Source organism: Asterias amurensis, chromosome 4 (assembly GCF_032118995.1).
Source record: "Asterias amurensis chromosome 4, ASM3211899v1".
NCBI classification, from domain to species: domain Eukaryota; kingdom Metazoa; phylum Echinodermata; class Asteroidea; order Forcipulatida; family Asteriidae; genus Asterias; species Asterias amurensis.
In genome coordinates, this window is record NC_092651.1 from 4,838,289 (window position 1) to 4,859,373 (window position 21,085).

Sequence of the window (21,085 nt, forward strand, 5' to 3'; positions counted from 1 at the left end):
ATTTATAATAAAAAAGTGTCAACATGTTAGTGTGTGTTAATATAACACAACTTTCTACCAATACAATAACAGCGTATTGTGTTTACCAGCGTATTGTGTTTATTTTGATTTTGTTTTCTTGGGCATTTATATGTAAATTTGAACACCCTTAGTTTTCGCAGGTACATTCGAAGATCAATGTATGATTATTTAACATGTTGAGGTTTTCGATAATATTTGTATAAAAATATATGGGGGAAATGCTTTAAAATGTATATCCCACGTTTAAAAAAATGTGGGGTTATAAAAACGGTACCCAAACGTAAAGGAATTTATAAAAAATTGTGCAAAATCAAAAATCTATATCAAACTTTTAAAGACATTGGACACCATTGGTAATTACTCTACATAGTTGTTAGTATAAAAACTTATTGGTAACAAGCAGATGATAGCTGTTGATAGTATAAAACATTGTGAGAAACGGCTCCCTCTGAAGTAGGGATGTCTTAAAAAGAGCTAATTTCTCACTCAAATATTTGAACATAATAAAAGACTTTTTAGGCATCTGAGAGCAAAACAAATTGTGCAACGAGGGTGTTTTTATTTCCATTATTCTAGTGCAACTGCGATGACCAACTAAGCTCATTGTTTTACAGGTTTCTATGTTACCACGTATTAGGTTTTATGCTACTAAGTAATTTTGAAGTAATTACCAAAAGTGTCATCTTTCTTTAAGAATGAATACTGGAGAAACAGTGACAAATGATAAAACTGCTAAAATGCACTTGCGTTGAATCCAGCGTTCTGGTAGATTCCAGTGTCCGGGTCGGGGTTGTTGGTTCCTCCACGGTGAAGCGGAGGGTACCCGGCCGCCTCCCGGTCCTCGTCCAGTGCTGGACCCCACTCTGGACTCGGAGTCACGGAAAATTTGAGTCTCTGTAAAATGAACAATAAGTAATAATAATAATATGAATTTATAATGCGCACTTTTCCAGAAAACCGATCAAGGCGCCTACACAAAATGAACACATTATACAATAGAAAATGAAGAATAAACATAACGTAATGAAACCCAATGAAAGTCTAAGTGAACAAGTGTGTTTTAAGTTCCCTCTTAAAGTTGTTGGGTGGTGTTGTTTGGCGAAGTGAGACAGGGAGCTTATTCCATAGGGCAGGAGCAGCTTTGGCGAAAGCACTGTCTCCGTAACAAATTGTTCTAGACCTTAGCTCTACCAGCAAGTGAGATCCAGCAGACCGTAGAGCACGACTGCTGTGCTTAGTGGAGAATACTTCACAAAGATACTGTCAGAGTCAGAGTTAGAACATGGCATGACGTTTCGACCCTAGCAGAGTCTTTATAATTAAAGAGATTTTAGCCTTAGAGAAAAACTGTGCTATATAGGGGTGAAAACTATTTTTTTGCAAGGATATTAATAACGACTTATAAGCTTTAAAGATGCTATGTCAGATTTTTGGCCGATTTGACCCAACATTTTTTATTTGAAATTCAATAGGTATTTTGATGGGGGTCGAGAAAGTTACAAGCTTTCATTTGAGCCATTGCTCGAAAAAGTCCGCCAATTATTAGTAGCAGTGAAATAAAGTGCTCACAATTATTTTTTGTCGGATCCAGACAATATATCACGTGACCAATTCTTATGTGTTTTATAAGAAACGTTTTAAATTGTTGTCATGGTTCCTGACCATTAAAAGTAAAAGTTAAACTTTTTCTCGTTAGAGCGGGTGATACTCTTTGAAATACCGTTCACTCAAAAAAATCTATTTTTTAATGTTTGGGCCAAAAATCTGACATGGCATCTTTAATAAGATTAGATTAGATTAGAATAGACTAGATTACATTATTTTTCAATGTTTTGTCCCAAAAATTAACATTTTGATTTAGAAATTCAATTTCCAAATCTAACATTAGATGTTAAATTTGCACCAGAAATAAAGAATAATATACATTATTTTTTACCCATATACATGTGTGTATTATATTATATATTACTACATAGGCGTATAGATTACAAGAAACAGTACATAGTCAATAGTTACAATAAACAAAATACAATATGTACGGGCATGCACAATGAAAAAAAAAACTATTTAAAATTACTATAAATAAATATAGATACAAAACAATGGGAAACATTTGGGACCTAAACATTGACTGATTGATTGAATTTATTCTGATAACAAAACAGCAAGAACATTCCAAAAATACATACTCAACAACAGGAGAAAAACTGCCAATAAAAAAGCCAATATAATTGGTGTTCTTACAAAGAACGGCAAAAACACAAACAATGTTGTACCAAAAACCTACCTCTACAAGACCGCCTTCCGCTTTGAATATCAGAAACCCAATTGCATACACAACAATGCAAAGGAGTGATGTGCCGGTCATAGCCCAACCAAGAATATTAGCCCATTCTGGGAAGACATAATCACTGGGAAGACATAATCACCGTACTGTGCAGGTGTGAACGTCAGAAATCCGAAAAATATCAGAACCTGTGAAAGAAAAAGCAGTGACAAAAACTCATTGCTGGCTCAGTGAGTTATTTGTGTGACATTGTTTTACTCATTTCTCAAAAACTACAGCCCCTCAGCGAGTAATATTTTAAGGGAAGCTTTCTACTATCATTACCATCAAAAGTGTTATATAAATCTGTGGACATTGTGCAAAAAAGTACCTAAACCCTTGAAGCCCGGTCCATACTTCATGCGAAGGCGAACGTGAAGCGAATTTTTGACAAGTTCGCAACGAAGAATAGGAGACTTTGGAACGCTAGGTGGCAGCAGACTTACCAGGTAAATGTCCATTGTTGACGTAGTTCTGAGCATGCGCACATTATCGAAAACAAAGGATTTTACCTAATAAGTCTGCTGCCACCAAGCGTCCCGAAAGTCCCCTATTTGCAACACTTTTAACAACATTTATTTCATACTGACTCAATTGAAATGTTTTCAACTCCTGAGAAATATTCGCAGCCAAAACAAAGCTGTGACGTCAAAGTTCGTATCGAGTTCGCATTTGCAGGAAATATGAACCGGGCTTTACACGAAAGGAACCGAGTCTAGTAACTTGCCTTCGTGACATCTGGAGTAATGAGGTACCACATAATCTTCCATATGAAGCTTGGTCTACCTCCAATCATGACACCAATCTCATCCAGGAACCTGTCCAATCCTGCAAACATCAACACCATCATTATTTAGTAATGTTTAGGCATGTTAATTATTTGCATTTGCCGAGAGAACATAGGGTGCGTTCGATTAGCTTCCCTGGGTCGACCCCGCGGTGCTCACTCGGGTGAGCCCCTGACAAGAGCTAATCGAACGATCACACTCGCCCTATCGTGGTGACGGCATGCACCTCAGGTCACCCCCCAAGTGACCCACTCCACAAGCAGGGCACCGGGGGCTGACTAGGGTGAGCCCCGTCAAAGCTATTCGAATGTACCGGGGCAGACCGGGGTCGACCCAGGGAAGCTAAACGAACTCACCCATAGTGTATGGTGTAAATGAAAAATGCCTGGAAGGGTGGTTGAACGACAAAGATCGCGCGGTGTTTGTTTGCGCAGGAGCTAACCTGTGCAACGGGATGAGATGTACATTTTAGCCCGTATAACCCTTGCATGTCCCAATGCGCATGATCGGTGCGTATTTTGAGTGGTTGGGTAATACCCAAGTCCGAGCAACACTGGCAAAAATAATGGCGCGATGATTACGCCTGTTCCAAAATTTGAAGTAATGTGGTAAACACAACTGGCATAGTAACAGGGAAATACAGCATGGTGTCTATCCTGGCAGCTAAAATTATTGCTGAACTAAACATGGTTTCCAAAGTTATTTAATAGTACATTAATCAAGATGGCGCTTAAGTGAAATGTCCAATGAGAGACTTTGAGGCGCTAGGTGGCAGCAGACTTACCAGGTAAATGTCCATTGTTTACGTAGTTCTGGGCATGCGCTCATTACCAAGAACAATGGACTTTACCTGGTAAGTCTGCTGCCACCAAGCGTCCTGAAAGTCTCCCATTCAATCCGTTTGTGGGGTCGTCATAATGTGAACCTAAAAAAAGAAACTGTTCACCTTTTCTGATCCTTTAAAAAGCGGGTATTTTAGCCTAAAACACCAACACATCACAACAAAAGAATGATTGTGTTTTGGTTTCGTTTTCATGCCAACGACACTCACTAGTAAGGGTCAAAACGGGAGGCAATTTTTGCATGCGAAATTGGTCCTTTTGGTTGGTAAGCAATCAAGATAATCAAATTTTAGGGGTATTAATTACCATAGACGAAGTCAAAGATAAGGACTTCAATAAGAGCCATAATCAATGGAGTGTAACCAGCGGAGTACCAGTCAAATAGAGTCATCACATAGATACCTCCCTGTAATATAACACAAAACAGTTAGCATTAACATCATCAGAGATTAATCTATCACAAGATATTCACTTAAATATATTTGAGATCCATCTACTACAAGAGATTCACATAGATATATGAGGTATATATCGATATACAAGATATTCATATAGGCCTAGAGCTATCATATATTCATTTAAATCTATCAGATATCAGATATATATTTATCAAGATATTCAAGTTGTTTCCCTAAATCCCCTTCCCCTCTTTTTCATATATAAATGGATATGTATTTGTATGTACTTGTTTATGCCTCTGAAGAAGGTCCGGTTTGGATCGAAAGCTAAGGCCATCTACCCTACTCACTATATATGCAAGATATTCATATAGGCCTAGAACTGTCATTTATTCATTTACAACATGAAATTCACAAAAATATCTATCGAAATCAATTTAGGACAAGATATTCACATAGACATTTACCACAAGATATTCACATAGATCTATCAGATATCTTTTTACTGCACGATATTCATATTGGCCTAGAACTATCAGAGATTCATTTACTTGAAACATAAATCTATCATATATTTTCATCATAAGATATTCACATATGACCTAAAGAGATCCTATGTTCAAATAGCCTATTTGAAATAGGCCTATTATAGATCTATCAGAGATCCACTTACCATATACGCATAGATCTATCTGACCAGAGATCTTTTTGCGAAAAATATCCACATATATCTATCAGATCTATTTACAACTAAGCCTAGAAATATCAGAGATTCATTTACTACAAGATATCCTGATAGATATCAACTCACCACAACATATTTTAGTTATACGAATACACAAACAGCAATAAACATAATATTACAAATACGCACAAAAATACACAAACAATGGCATGCAAGAAAGGTTAAAACATGAATGAAAAGATATTCACATAGATCATTATCGGATATCTATAACATTATTCAAATAGATCTATCAGAGATCCATTTACTACAATACATTCACAGAGTTCTGTATCAAAGATGTATTTAACACAATATATCCTAGATCTATCAGATATCCATTTACTCCAAGATATTCACATAGATCTATTTCAGAGATCTACAACAAAATATATTCAAATAGATCCAACAGAGATCCATCTACCCCAAGATATTCACATAGATCTACTTCAGAGATCTACAACAAAATATATTCAAATAGATCTAACAGAGATTCATTTACCACAAGATATTCACATAGTTCTATATCAGAGATATGTTTAACACAATATATCCATTAGATCTATCAGAGATCCATTTACCACAAGATATTCACATGGTTCTATATCAGAGATATATTTAACACAATATATCCAAATAGATCTATCAGAGATCCATTTATCCCAAGATATTCACATAGATCTATTTCAGAGATCTACAACAAAATACATTCAAATAGATCTAACAGAGATCCATCTACCCCAAGATATTCACATAGATCTATTTCAGAGATCTACAACAAAATACATTCAAATAGATCTAACAGAGATCCATTTACCACGAGATATTCACATAGTTCTATATAAGAGATTTATTAACACAATATATCAAAATAGATTAATCAGAGATCTATTTACCACAAGAAAATCACAAAGTTCTATATCAGAGATCTATAACACAATATATCTAAATAGATCTAGTCATAGATCAATTTACCCCCAGATATTCACATAGACCTATATCAGAGATCTATAACACAATATATTCAAATGATTATGAATAGATATGATTGATTGATTGATTGATTGAATTTATTCAGATAAAAACATGTCAAAAATACATACACAACGGGAGAAAAGACGATGAAATAAGAGAATTCAAAATAGAACACAAGTAAAAAATACAGCACCAAATTATCAAAGGATAACCCCAAAAGAAAAACCAATATCATAGGCTTATTTTCATTAGAGTCGTTACAAAAAAACGGCAAAAACCTCAAAAAAGAAATGGAAGTGCCAAAAACAGACAAACCTAGACGAGGGCAAAGGGAAGAAACATGGAAAACAAAGTAAGAAAACACAAAAGATATTCACATAAATCTATCAGAGATAACACTTATTTATCAGAGATCCATTTACTAAAAGATATATCAGAGATTCATTAACCACAAGATATTCACAAATATATAGATCTATCAGATATCCATTTACCCCAATATATTCTCATCGATCTAAATCAGCTATCCATTTACCACAAGATATTTACACAGCGGAGATCCATTTACAACAAGATATTCACTAAAAATTCGTCCATGTGCTTAAACATTGAATGTTCAATAATACTTTTGATTTGAAAACATTAGGGTTGGGGATAGAGGTTCAAGGAACACGTTGCATTGTATCGGTCGAGTTGGTTTTTAAAAACGTTTGAAACCGTTTCTTAGATAATTTAAAAGTAGAGTATAACGATCCACACAAACATGCCTCGAAATTGCACGGTGTTCCTTTTACGTCGCGAAGAAACACGGTCGGCCATTTTGACTCCAAAAAATGGCCGACCGTGTTAGTTCGCGACGTAAAAGGAATTCCGTGCAATTTCGAAGCATACTTGTGTGGATCATTATATTCTATACTTTTAAAATATCTTTCTAACCATTTGAATTTCCTAACAAACGGTTTCAAAACACTTTTCATAGACCAACTCGTCCGATCCGAGGCAACGTGTTCCTTAAGTATTTCTAGAATCTTGCTAATCGTACCTGTGTAGTGAAAGGTAATCCAAGCAGCAGCATAATCAAACAAACGAGGAATATGACGAATGTTTTCTTCTTTCTAATCCTGGGAAAGAAGCCTGCCATTTCATCCATGGTCGCAGTTACAACTGTCTCCAAGGTAACAAACTGCAAAAATAGTATGAAAACTCAAATACTTTCATTCAAAATGATATTAATTCAAGCAAAGGGACGATCGATAATATTCAGACCGATCCGACGCGCACCGGGCGCACAAGTGTTGAGCACCGCGCGCCACTGCTGAGGTGTACATGGTTCCTAGTTTTGTGCACAAAGACATGAGGAAATCATGTTCCTTTTCACTCTTTATGGAAATTAAATGCTTTCCTCAACGAATAACACAATTTCCTTAACAGGACATCATGATATACCAATGTAGATCACTGACCAAAAAGCAACAAAAATAGAAGCCGGATTATCTTGAAAAGGGTGCTTGTCTTAGGCGAGTTATGGGTCAAAGACGCGGAAACTGCATAATAGTCGCTAAAATGCATTACATCGGCAAGGTATTTTGTCAGAATTTCAGTATTTTACTTTCTGCTTAATTAAAAAAAAATTCCCATATGAAAAGGAAAACTATTTTCTCATGTCTTTATGCACAAAACTAGGCGCCCGGATCGGTCTTTATGTTGGTAAAATTAACAATTAACTGTCACAATACAAATATCTTCATTAAAGTTTCAATGCATATTTAGTAACTGCATCCGTCTACAAAAAGCGACACATGAAATTGAGTATGTAGGGACTGCTCATTGTGGATCGGATTGACTACGTGATAAATCAGTAGGGCCTACTATCAAAATCACCTCTAAAGTATTTGCAGCAACTGGGCCAAAATGCTGGAACTGTCTTCCTCAATATTTTCGATTTGTCAATGTGCTTCGAATGGGACGTAAAACCGTTGGTCACATGTGTTGTATAACGCATGTAAAAGAACCCAGTGCACTTATCGAAAAGAGAAGGGGTTCGCCCCGGTGTTCCTGGCTGTGGCTGCTTAATGCGCCGTAGCACCTTGTAAACCCTTACAAGGTGCAAAATAATTGGGTCTCAAAACTCATCACTGCAATTACCTATCTTTCTGAAAGTTTGTATATACTCAGCGCGCCTTGAGTACCTTGTTTGGTAGATACGTGCGCTATATAAGACTTCGATATTATAAATCTAGAACCCATCCCTATCCTAGGTTACGCTAATTTGAAATAATGTTAGTTACATCTTTATTGTTTGTAAATTTATATAATATGTGTAGTTTAGTACTTGTAATTATTTGTGGGGACTTAAGTACTTTGAATCAAATTTGTAAAAAGCGCGAAAAATTAAATTGGTTATTATTATACTGTTTATTGCTTGTTATGGTATACTTATAACTCACCTGGCTATCAAGTCCCAGTGTTATCAACATAAAGAAGAAAATGAAAGACCAGAGTTGAGGAAATACAGGTAGCCTTGATATTGCCTCAGGGTACGCGACGAAGGCTAATCCAGGACCTATCCAAAGACACATTGTCAAAATAGCAAAATTTGAGACTTTGGAACGCTAGATGGCGGCAGACTTACAAGGTAAATTTCCATATGGTTATTAGGCCGTGTCCACTTTTAGCTATAGCCAAAAGGTGTTGCTAAGGACGTCCCATACTTCTACACACGATGACGCAGAAATCTAGCCGTAGACGTGGCTGTAGCCATAGACGTGGCTGTAGCCGTCAATTCAGACAGGGCCTCAGTTAGACTTGATTCAAGTCCCATTCTCGTGTGAAAGGTCCCTAAGCATATCACGCCAATGAAACAACCCGTAGCATACAGTACAGTGCGCGCTCGCCGTCAAAGTGGTCCCGAGAATGCGTGCGGAACAGGAATGCAGAGCATCACAAAACAGTAGTTTTCTGGGGAAGGGACTTGAGTCAAGTCTAGGCCTCAGTTTCGGAGTGGGTTTATTGCTAAAGGTTCCATATTGGAGTTCCTCACCAGCGCCTATTTAACTATCTGACTGTTGGTTTATTTCTAAAAAGGGATGCCAAACTTTTGCAATGTTTGAATGTGGGTCGCAATTGCCCTTCAAGGGAGACATTGTTATTATCTGGGCCCAATTTCATAGAGCTGCTTAAGCACAACATTTTGCTTAAGCAAAAAAATCCTTGCTTAGTAAAATCAGATTACCAGCCAAGACTCCACTCAATTGTAATGCTAAGTAAACAACAGCTAAATACCAGTCACAAGCAATGGATATGGCATGAAAATTTTGCCAGTAACATGTGAAAAATAAGCGAGCTATTTTCGTGCTTAAGCAAATTTTTTGCTTAAGCAGGTCTATGAAATTGGCCCCCGTTTTCAGACATTTCGCATTTTGATTCGCCGCCAACGCCAAGTGCTATTGATTCAGTGATTTAATTTGTTCTAATGAAAATACAGCAAGAACATGCCAAAAATACAAACAACAGAAGAAAGGACAATGTAATAAGATTAACCAAAATAGAACACAAGATAAAATAACACCAAATTATCCAAGGATAACACTAAAAAGCCAATATCTTAGGCTTATTTCAATTGGGGTCATAATGTGGAATACACATTGTTATTTAAAAAAAAACAGTTAAGTTTGTAAACTTTTGAGTTGTAATGATGCAGAATTGACTTACCAGCATTGATAGCTTTGTCGATAGGTACCCCTGCGTCACATGACATGAATCCAATGACAGAAAAGACGACAAATCCAGCAAAGACACTGGTTAAACCACCACTGGCTATCACAACAGTCGCATCCCTGTAATTTAGATGAAAACAACTTGCAATATTACAACAAACTTCATCACTTGAAGACACTGGACACTATTGGTAATTGTCAAAAACCAGTCGGCTCACTTTAGTGTATCTCGACTATGCACAAAATAACAAACCTGTGGAAATTTGTCGTCGAAGTTGCGAGATAATAATGGAAGTAAAACACCCTTGTTACACGAAGTTGTGTGCTTTCAAAATCTAATTCTGAAGTCTTGAAATCAACTTCCGGACAATTACTTCTTTCTCGAAAACTAGAGTGAGCCGTTTTTCACAATGTTTCATACTATCAACAGCTCTCAATTGCTCGTCACATACTAACACATATTATTTTGAGTAATTACCAATAGTGTGCAGTGGCTTTAAGGCGCTAAGGCATTTGACACATGTGGTTGTTGTCAAAGACCAGTTTTCTCACTTGATGTATCCCAACAAGTATAAAATAACAAATCTGTGAAAGTTTGGACTCGATTGGTCATCGAAGATGCAAGAAAAACACCCTTGTTGCATAAACAGCTCTCCTTTGCTCATTACCAAGTAAGTTTGTATACTTATAATTATTTCGAGTAATTATAAACAGTGTCCAGTGCAATTTAAAATAATGTATTTCACTGACCTGAAGATGTTATTGTGGAACTTATTGTAGCTCGATAAGGTATGCAAACCACCCCATCCAACGCCGAATGAAAACGCAACCTGATTGGCTGCCGCTCTCCATACCTGTATAATGACGTCATCAAATGAATATTCATAAGAGGGACATCCGCCAGAGCGGTACAGGGAAGATTAGATTATCATAGATTTATTTATTCACCATGTAAACATGAATTGTGTTTCCTCAGTCGTAAAAACATGTAAATCATATCGAACAAGAGTAGGTAACAAAAAACAGGTATACTATAAACAAACAGGGGTCGATTTCACAAAGGTAGTCCTAACTTAGGACTATAGTAACTCATCCTATCTTAGGACTGGTCCTATCTCTTAGCATTGCCTAGGACTAGTCCTAAGTTAGGACTACCTTTGTGAAATCCACCCCTGGTCCCAGAACCCCTTCTACAAAATAAAAACTCGGGTACACCGCTGGAAATCTTGTTTGAATTTTGGAAAGTATGAAACACATGTTTATTTGAGTTCACACTAACAATACCATACAACTGCTTTACATTACTAAACGTACATATGCAACTTCTCTGCTCGTTAAACAATGTTTAAAGGAACGTTACAGACAATTTGTAAGAAACAAAAATCGTGAAGATCACAGATTTACATAAAACTTACACGGTCTAATGATGATGATAGTAGAAAACATCCCTTGAAATATTTCTGTCTGAAATGTCATATTTGATCAGAAATAAATTATCTAACTTTGCGTTTGGAGTTTATCGCTCAGTGCGCGTTTTATTCATTTCTATTTTGGCATCAATGCAATGCAAAACGTGTAATCGGTTTTTCACTATTCTCTCGTGACCCAGAGGGCCGATCAATCTCAAACTTCTGCAGGTTTGTCAGCTATGTACATGGTGTATTACATAAAGTGCTTACACTACCAGCAACTGTTTCGTAAGCAAAAACCAATTCTGTAATGTTCCTTTAAGGGTTGTAAAAATACATTTTAACATCATTTGAGTGGGGTGCCCTCTCGTCTACTAATGATCAAAAGACGGTAGCTTATTGGACTGGTCATGTGTGATGTGCGTACATGATAACTGCAAGTTTTCCATTTTAGTTTTACACCTAAAATTAAAGATGGCGGCTTGATGACATCATCAATGCATAAGGTCTACTGAGGCTCGGATTATTGGGTTGGTTGTTTGTTGGTTTGTTTGTTTGGTTGTTTGGGTGTGTTTGTAGCATGTCTGTGTAAAGAAACAAGTTCTGTTCTGAGCTCGGGCCTGCATGATTCTTGGTCCTTTGTGGCTGCTGTATGCGCCGTAGCACCTTGTAAACCCTTATAAGTGCTACATAATTGGGTCTCAGAATCCATCACTGCAATAACCTATCTTTCTGAAAGTTTGTATATACTCAGCGCCTTGAGTACCTTGTTTAGTGTATAGGTATATAAGACTTCGATATTATTATTTTTTATATATTAATTTGAATTGAAGGATCTCTGGAGATTCTCTGCTCACCTGAATATCAAGAAGTTTATCAAATTGTGGTGTAATGAAGTAGAGGATACCATTGGCTGCACCAGGCTGCAGGGCACCAACGATCAGTAGAGTCAGTAGACCAAGATAGGGGAATGTAGCTGTAAAGTATACAACCTGGTGACAACAACAAACATGTAAAATCATATAGAAAGGTTTGCGGTAACACCATGTAATGACTATCTCTAATGAGTTGGGGTGGTTCTGAAAAGAACCGTTGGTTTCAACTCTCACTGTAAAATCATGATATCAACTTGTTGTGTTCTCTGTCCTTCTCACTTTATTGGCCTTTCTTGTTGTTACATCACCCCTTTCACACGAGAGCAATTTAGCAAGGGTCCCTTGCTAAATTGTAGCATGGTTGTCAAATTTTACAAAATGTACCTCGTGTGAAAGGATATTTTGTCCACTGTCCAAAGTTCTCTTGCAAAATCTTGTCAAACATTGGTACATTTTACAACATGCTTAAATTAAACAAGGGACCCTAGTTAAATTACTGTCATGTGAATAGCACTTTAATGTCTATAGAAACAGAAGTCAGAACGGGGACCTACACACAAATATAGCGTTAGGGTCCCGGTATAGAATTGCCTTCCTCAGAAATATTCCTGATTTGTTTTAAAGACAGTGGACACTATTGGTAATTGTCAAAGACCAGTATTCTCACTTGGTGTATCTTAACATATGCATAAAAAAACAAACCTGTGAAAATTTTAGCTCGATTGGTCGTCGGAGGTCCGATATAACTATGAAAGAAAAAACACCCTTGTCACACGTAGTTGTGTGCTTTCAGATGCTTGATTTGAGACCCCAAATTCTAAATCTGAGGTCTCGAAATCAAAATCGTGGAAAATTACTTCTTTCTCAAAAACTACGTCACTGCAGAGGAAGCGATTTCTCAGAATTTATAATACGACCAACAGCTCTCGATTACTCGTTAACAAGTATGGTTTTATGCTGATAATTATTTTGAGCAATTACCAATAGTGTCCACTGCATTTAAAAGGTTCCCTTTTTAGAAGAACAAAAATTCCCATTGACAGTGGTAATTTTCAAGTACAGAAAACAAAAATTGCGTCCTGGTTGGGTGAAGGTCCAACATTGGAGCTGTTGCGCTGTTGCGTTTTACTTTTGTTCGATTCCCCCATGCTCCAAAGGATTCAGATTCAGGTTAAAGTATATTCAAAACAACAACACAAAGTATCAAAACTTATAAAGTTTTAAAATTACGGAAGTTAAGCACTTTACAACTAATGACTCTAATGTGAAACTCAACAAAAGGGAACTCGTTAAATTATTGTGTCAAGGATACCTCTGTATTTATAAAGTGTTATGTAAGTCAATTTTATATATATTTGTTTTACTGTCATGGATTTTCAGCATGTTTGCAACATGAGGAGTTGTTTTATATTTTAATAAATATATCTTCCGTGTAAAAAAATATAATTAAAAGTAACAATTTACTTTATATTTATCAGAAGGAATATGCATTGAGTAAGGTCGAGGTAGGCATTTATCTAGTTTTGTTTACCTTGCCTGATGACTTGACGCCTTTGCTGATGCAAACGAAGACTACGATCCAAACAAGGAGGAAACACAGCAGTATCTCCCATTGAATTGTACCCACATGATCAATTGAGCCGGTAAGCTGCAACACTCGCCGTCTACAAAACACAGTTAGCACATTCCAATTTTATCCTTGAACGAAAAGGCATGGACTATTAAAGACCTGGACACCTTTGGTAATTGTCAAAGACCAGTCTTCTCACTTGGTGTACCTCAACATATGCATACAATAGCAAACCTGTGTAAATTTGAGCTCAATTGGTTGTCGAAGTTGCGAGATAATAATGGGGGAAAAACCTTGTCACACGAAGTTGTGTGCTTTCAGATGCTTGATTTCGAGACCTCAAAATCTAATTGTGTGTGCTTTCAGATGCTTGATTTCGAGACCCAGACTCAATTGGTCATCGATATTAAAATTGAAAGACATTCATGAAAGAAAAACACCCTTGTTGCACAAAATCTTGTAGCATTCAGATGTCTAAAAAGGCTTTAGGCCTCAAGCCTTTTAATATCCGAGTAAGAAATTATCTCTTTCTAAAAAAAAACTACGTTACTTCAGAGGGAGCCGTTTTTCACAAAGTTGTTTAATTCCAACAGCTCTCCGCTTGTGTATAATAACTGTATTTATAACGCGCCTTTTGCCAAAGGATACAAAGCGCCAGTTGCTGATGAACAAGTAAGTTTTTCCCAATAACTATTTTGAGTAAATAAAAATAGTGGCCAGTGCCTTTAAATGATTGTTTAAACCATAATCAATAACATATTAAGCTTCCAAGATGGTGAGATTTGGATCCAACTTTAATACATACTCAAAGTATTCTTCGCTGGAAAAGATTGTACTCTCTCTCTGTGTGTAGTTTGGGTAAAGGGGACACGTCTTCACTTTCCCCGTCTGTTGGTTACCCTCGAAACAAGCATCTGTGTTGAAAGTATGATTGCATCCTACCCATGGTAAGGGATTTAAGAATGATGCAAACATGTAGTAGACAGCGTACGAGATGATGATGTTGTAGTACAGACAGAAGTAGGCGGAAATCAACACCATGCCAATACCAAGACCTAATATAAATAATCAGATCAAAGAAAAACTTGTTTTCCTTCTAAATAGGCCTAAGTTTAAATGTCAAGTTGACCTCACTTTGTATTCCTTTCAAGTGTGTTTTATCCGCACAAAACAACAAATCCTGGAGAGAGTATGCCTACTACGTTTTGAAGAATCCCTTGCGGGGTAGCACTAATTGACAATGCATATCTTGCGGGCTAGCATTGTTCCATTGTTAAAAGGAGCAGGGGTGGATTTCACAAAGAGTTAGGACTAGTCTTATCTTGAGTTAGGACCAGTTACTCGTCCTAACTTAGGACACTCCATGCAATTTGTATATCTCCTAGGACTAGTCCTAAGTTCGGACTAGTCCTAACTCTTTGTGAAATCGACCCCAGGTTGGCGCCCACCACTTACATCCGATATATTGGGTACCAATGCACACACACTGACAGGGTGTGCGGGGTCCATCTGTTGTTGTTTGATTATTCCCAAGTTCAACAATGAAACCTTTGTGGGGGTTTATTGTTCCATTGTGTTAAAGACCCCATACGGACCCGTGCGTAAGTGCACATAACACCGACAACAAAAAACACGGCTCCTTTCCCCTCTCTATCAAATTAAATCTGGAAAATTTTTAACAGTTCGACTCTGATGGGAGAGGAGTTAACGCTGTTTAACATTTCTCTGAATGACTTGGTGAGATTTCAAAATTAATTGGGGACTTTGGACGCTAGGTGGCAGCAGACATACCATGTAAATTCAGTTCTTGGTAATGTGCGCATGCTCAGAACTACATAAACTTTAGAAATTTACCTGATAAGTCTGCTGCCACCTAGTGTTCAAAAAGTCTCCCATTACAATAACTTTGGAATGACATTGAATTTTATTGACATGATGGACTTTCAGGATGCGCGGTTTGAGGTTAGCTTATTAACTTTATAAAATATTTAACTGTAGGAATAAGTGATGTTCAACATACCTTTGAAGAGTGGGGACATGCGCCATATTGAAATACATCCCAGACTACTGAACTGACCAAAAGACATCTCCAGAAACATCAGTGGATAGCCAACTACTATCAGCATGAACAGATATGGGAACAAAAACGCACCTATGAAAAAAAGCAAACAAGGATATCTTATTATTCACAGGAAAGGAATAGCTGCTCTTCTGAAAATAAACAAATTACTGCTCCTGCAAATAACCAATAATATAGATGTTCTTGTTAGTCAAAGTAGCTCTTTTGGAAATATGTAATAGCTACTCTTGACAATAAAAGTCATTGCTTTTTTTGAAATAAACAAATAACTGCTCTTGAAAATTTAAGTAGTTCTTTTAGAAATATAAAATAGCTGCTCCTTAAAAAAGAATATTACATATATTTGCTCCTAAAATTAGAAGTAGCTTCTCTTTTGAAAATAAACAAATTACTGCTCCTGAAATTAACAATAATATAGCTGCTCTTGAAAATAAAAGTAGCTCTTTTTGGACTACAAAAGAAAAAAAAAACATATATAGCAGCCCTTGAAACTATAATATAGCTACATGCTCTTGGAAATAAAAACAGCTGATCTTAAAAATAGAAAACTAGCTGCTTTTTTTCTACCATCATTATCTTCAAACTGTGTAAGTTTAATGTAAATCTGTGGACAATGTGTTTTTGTCCAACAAAAAGTACATAAACCCAGTTCCAATGTTTTGGGGTAGTTCATATTCGGAGAAACATATAAATGGAAATTGAGGGAACAAAGAAAGAAAAGGTCACCTAGCAGTGACCTATAAGCAACCCCGTTTTTTATAACCCAAGTCGCACTGTACAAGTGCATCGACATTTTCTGCCATTGAATATCAAAAAAACATTCAAATACTTGGTGTAAATAAACGAGTAAGGCCAGAGGTATGGGATTGTCGAGTCTGCTTTGACAAACTTTGAAATTTGAATAATGCATTGTTCGGCTCTGGTTACGTTTAGAGGCCTATACAAAAATGAGTAGGCCTATGCGTGCACAATGAGAGCACATTTTTGCAGCATTACTCACGACTATAACAATTCAATATGTGTAGTAGTGTTTGAAGGCATTCAATCCATATGTATTTTTGTACATATTTTGTTGAATATCACAAGAGTTCAATCAGATGGAACTACAAGTAGGCCTAAAAGTAGAAACTACACACAAATAGGAGTCGAACTGCCTCTATAGCTATCGGGCAACCTCGGTAGTCTAGTTGGTATGACACTGCTCTAGAATTGCAAGGGTCGTGGGTTCGAATCACACCCAAGTAACATGCCTGTGATATTTTTTCACAGGACTCGGGAAAGTACTGAGTATACAGTGCATACATCGGTGTATATGGGTAAAAACCAAAATCAATATTATTTATCCCCGATGCAAATTTAACATCTATTACACACAAATAGCAAACTTGAGGGTACAGCAATGCGTACAAGTGTGAGTGTTGGCTTTGAAAAGAGCCAGTTTGGTCTCGACGTTTCGAACAGTGTACTCTGCTCGTCTTCAGGTTTATTTATAGATTCTTCTTGATCTTATTTGTCACCACAATTCAAAGCTTCAAACAATACTGTTCAAGTTAAAATCACCCCAGATAAGGAACATTCAAATTCGGTTTTCATACGAGAAAAACAGTTTTTTTTTAAACCTTCAAATGCAGGGCCCAATTTCATAAAGTTGTTTACCCGCAAGCATTTTTTGTGCTAACTGTAGCAGAAAAGTGCGCGTAAGCATAAAGCGTATTTCACCATGATGTAAGCAAAAAAACTCTATGCGAGCATGCGCACGGTCACCATGGATTTGTATTGTTATATACGTCACTCGTGTGCTTACCGCGGGTTGGCCAGCATTATTTTTTGTTTATCCTTGCTCTGATCAGCAGAGTGTAGGTTCGAATCCCCAGTCGTGACACTTGTGTCCTTAAGCAAGACAGTTAACCATTTCTTCCTCCTTCGGATAGGACGTAAAAAGCCGTTGGTCCCATGTGTTGCGTAACTCATGTAAAAGAACCCATCAGTGCACCTATCGGAGAGAGAAGGGTCGCCCCGTTGTTCCTGACTGTGGCTACTGTATGAGCCGTAGCACCTTGTAAACCCTTACAAGATGCTGCATAATTGGGTCTCAGAATTCATAACTTTCAATAACCTCTCTTTGTGTATAAATGTATATACTAGCGCCTTGAGTACCTTGTTGGTTGATACGTGCGCTGTATAAAGCCCGGTTCATACTTCCTGCGAATGCGAATGCGAAGTGAATCTTGACGTCACAAATTCGCAACGAACAATTCGCAGCAGTTGACGTCACATCCTCCTTTCGCAGCGATTATCGCAAGGGAGTAGAGCAGAGGGCACATTCACGTCAAATTCGCTTCGCGTTCGCATTCGCAGGAAGTATGAACCGGGCTTAAGACTTCGATATTATTATACTACGGTAAACAACTTTATGAAACAGAAACTCTGTGAAGGGACGCTCCGAAGCACAAAACGGCTGCTTAAATGTTTTATGAAATTGTGCACAGTTCACTAACGTCACATAATATACAAATATTGAGTGGCATAGAGTGGAATGGGAGGAATATTATCGCAAGGTAAAATTTAGACTGTTCCATTTCACTCGGCTTCGCCTCGTGAAATGGAACAGTCCAAATTATTTTCGAGCGATAATATTCCATCCATTCCACGAATTAAAACCACTCAATATTTGTTTTATATAACTTCGTTTTCAAAATGGCCGCCCGACACATTTTTAAAGACAACTGGCATGGCTGTGCTTTTAAAACAACCTGTATCAGGTTTAGGTGTCAAAGGAACATATCGCATATCGCTTTCTCCATTGCAAGGACGATCATCCACCAATTTCAGTATTCACTCTGTGACTTAGCACCATGTGACCTATTATACTCGTCATATCAAGGCTCTCCTTTCAATTCTTTTGTAAACACACTACACAAAAAGCACATAAGAATTATTTGTTTAGACTATGACCTCAAGGTCGCCAAGTGTTCCCACTTGGTGTATCCCAATATATGCACAAAACAACAAACCTGTGAAAATTTGAACTCCTTGGTCGTCGAAGTTGCGAGATAATAATGGAAGAAAAAACACCCTAACTGTTACACGACGTTGCGTGCTTTCAGGTGCTTGATTTCGGGACATCAAAACCTAGTTCTGGGGTCTCGAAATCAAATTCGTGGAAAATTACTTCTTTCTCGAAAACTACGTCATCAGAGGGAGCCGTTTCTCCCAATGTGTTATACTATCAACAGCTCTCCATTGCTTGTCACCAAGTAAAGTGTTATGCTAATTATTATTTTGAGTAGCCTAATTACCAATAGTGTCCACTGCTTTTAAGTCCTAAGATTAATCCTATAAGTTAGAAAGAGATCTGTTAAATCAACGGCAGTGTCTTAAAAAAAACATAGTTTCAGACAACATTTGGTTGTTATAAAGCAAGACTAAACATAGTTTACCTCCTCCGTTGGAGTAACACACGTATGGGAATCTCCACACATTGCCCAATCCAATGGAATAACCCATAGTGGATAGGATGAAGTCGAATTTCCCAGTCCATTTCCCGCGCTTTTCAACATCGTCATTTTCATTCTCCATCTTGTCTGCCGATATATATAACCGTTAATTTTAAGCGGTTACCAGATCGCTGTGTGTTACCACTCGTTACTGCTTGGTGTATGAGGTTTTGTAATAAATGGATTTGATTTTCTATAACCGTGGTAGAAGTTTAACTTTTGAGGCATGCTCACTAGACCATTGGCGTAACAATGGTTCAAAATTGTTATTCTGAACTTGTCCCTGTGCATAGAGCACACCATGCCAGTAATATAAAAACCCTTTCAAAAAGGCCACCACGAACTCCAGTCTGTGTCTGCACACACAACTGTGATAAATTGGAATGTTTCTGTTAAACCTGACCTTCCTTCGGCTTGTTCCAGTGAACAGACCGTGTGTCATGATGCATTCAGTGAACGCATCATGGCACCCAGTCTATTCTTGTTCGGGGGGGGGGGGGCCGGGGTACATTTTACCTTATATTCAGCCCGACCTACTTTCAGGGGAAACAGTAGATGCCATGGGACACAGCCCTTTACTATTCATTCATTTCACATACAGATTCGCATTAAATTTACTGTTTACTTAAAGGAACACGTTGCCTTGGATCGGTCGAGTTGGTCTTTGAAAAGCGTTTGTAACCGTTTTTTATAAAATGCATATGGGTAGAAAGATGTTGTAAAAGTAGAATACAATGATCCACACAAACATGCCTCGAAATTGCGTGGTTTTCCTTTTACCTCGTCAACTAACACGTCGGCCATTTATGGGGGGTCAAAATTTTGACTCCCATAAATGGCCGACCATGTTAGTTCGCACAGTAGAAGGAAAACCACGCAATTTCGAGGTAAACTTGTGTGGATCATTGTATTCTACTTTTAAAACATCTTTCCAACCATATGCATTTTATAAAAAAACGGTTAAAAACGCTTTCGTTTTGACCAACTCGTCCGATTCAAGGCAACGTGTTCCTTTAAGTCTATTTTTGTATGTGTAAGGCATTCAGTTTATAAGCTTCGACTTCCTGGGTTATGCCTCCACGTATTAGTTTTAATGTATCTATTGTTTTGTTTTCTTATTAAGTGATTACCCTGTGTGGAAATAAATGTTCGTTGAATTGAATTGAATTGAATTCCCCTCTACAACATGGCGGGGTGACTGTCGGCCATGTTGGGTAGCCCCTATACTGAACATCTGACGTCACACTTCGAGGCTCGTGAATAACGCCAGAGACTGGCCTCAAGCCTATGTCCATCCCCATCCATCTTCACCTTTCACCTACATTCATTTCACATACAGATTCGCAGTCAAATTACATGCACATGCACATGTATGTTGACACGGCACGCAGACGACCGAAAGTAAGCTTTCCATCATATTGTTTTGATTGGTCCGAGGTGATGTTTGTCAGCTGCACAAACATTACTACGTACCAATCCTTGCGAGTAAAGACAGGAGTCCAGTATAGGTAGCCCCTACCAGTCACATTGTTGTTTATTATAGGGTCTCGAGAGGGACATCAAAATCGCAAAAATCTTTTGAGAATGTCTTTGCGATGTCGCAAATTATTTGCACAAATTTAATTTGCGATAACAAAATTACTCAATTTGCGATGCTAAATATTCGCTCTGACTGAAAACGAGTAGTGGGGAAAAACTACGAATAACCTTACTCTTTTGCAAGTAAGTGGCCGCATTGGCCATACCCCAAGCGTGGTTTTGAAAAGGCCCCAAAGGGTGCATCCCTGAGAACTAAAAAAAAAACTGTGCACAATTGTACATTGACACTGTTTATTGTGGCTGTACGATCAGTCTAACATAGAAC

General features: G+C 37.5%; 1 pseudogene; it reads right to left on the reverse strand.

The window, feature by feature from the left end:
- Positions 1-81: 81 nt before the first annotated feature.
- Positions 82-19,480, reverse strand: LOC139936394 (sodium- and chloride-dependent glycine transporter 2-like; annotated as a pseudogene).
- Between the last annotated feature and the right edge of the window lie 1,605 nt (positions 19,481-21,085).